The sequence below is a fragment of the Mus pahari genome, chromosome 23 (assembly GCF_900095145.1).
Source record: "Mus pahari chromosome 23, PAHARI_EIJ_v1.1, whole genome shotgun sequence".
Lineage (NCBI taxonomy): Eukaryota > Metazoa > Chordata > Mammalia > Rodentia > Muridae > Mus > Mus pahari.
The window spans coordinates 20,649,392-20,650,484 of NC_034612.1; the positions used below are offsets into that span (position 1 = coordinate 20,649,392).

The window sequence follows — 1,093 nt, forward strand, 5'->3', positions numbered from 1 at the left end:
AGACCTTCAACCTGGACCCTGGGAGCGACACATGAGGGATACATACACACACACACACACACACACACACACACACACACACACACACACACACACACACACGGCCGGTCCCTTCACCAAGGCACAGGGAACAGATAGAGCCAGCCTTTCTCTTGTCTTTCTAAAAAGAGAAAGAAAAAAAAAAAAGTTCCCCTAAAGGCCCTCTTCAGTCTGAGAAAGGAGGAACCAGAAGGCTGTCAGGGACTGTTGAGGCCAGAGGTTGGGAAGCTGTTACCTCCAGCCTCTGAGGCCTGGGGGTTGCCTGGAGAGTGGGCAGAGGGTGAGGGGATACAGGATTACAAGGTGGTGACAGAGGGACTTCTTGCACTTGGGGGGTGGGGAGGGAAGTTCAGAATCTGAGCTGTTAGCTTTGTTTTCAAATGGCCTGTTTAATGATTTACCTGGGGCCATCCAAGGAGCCAGGGGCTACTCTGGACAAGGATGGTTAAGGATTCCAAACCCCTGGTTCCCCCCCCCCCCCCAGATATGACAGCCCTCAGAGAAGCAAAGTAAACACTCTCGCAAAGCTACCTAGCTGGCTGCATCTTCTAAACAATAGCCCTGACCAAGCTCAGAAATAGCCCTGTCAAAGTCAGGTCCCCAAGGCAAGAACTTTTCACAGGCTCTCCCCCCCCACCCCCTCCCCCCAGCCCAACCGGTAGGAGACAAGACAGCAAGGAAGGGGAAGGAGGGAGGGGTGTGCGTTTGCTGTTAATTTAACTTAATCTTGACCTGCAATGTATCCATTCCTTTGGCAAAGAGGTAAGAGCATCTTCGCTTTAAATCCCCCCCCCTCCCCCCCGCCCCAAACCAGACCCATCACAATGGTAAGTGAATGATGGTAAGGGGTTTGAGTTAATGGTAGCTTGCTCCAATTCCCACTGCATATACGGGGAAATGGGCTATGAAAAGGCCTAATCCAACAGGAGTTTATGAAGTCAAACACACATCTAGCAACAAGAAAAAAAAAATCTAAGATTAAAAAAATATATAGTTTTTTCTTTTTCTTCTTACCTCCCAAGGCCTTCCACTATTCCTCGCCCCCCCCCCCCCC

General features: G+C 50.4%; 1 protein-coding gene across 1 annotated transcript in view; it reads right to left on the reverse strand.

Annotated features, from left to right (window-relative positions):
* Castor2 (cytosolic arginine sensor for mTORC1 subunit 2) overlaps positions 1-1,093 on the reverse strand; it is a 40,677-nt gene that overhangs the window by 38,375 nt on the left and 1,209 nt on the right. The gene's annotated exons all lie outside the window — the stretch shown is intronic.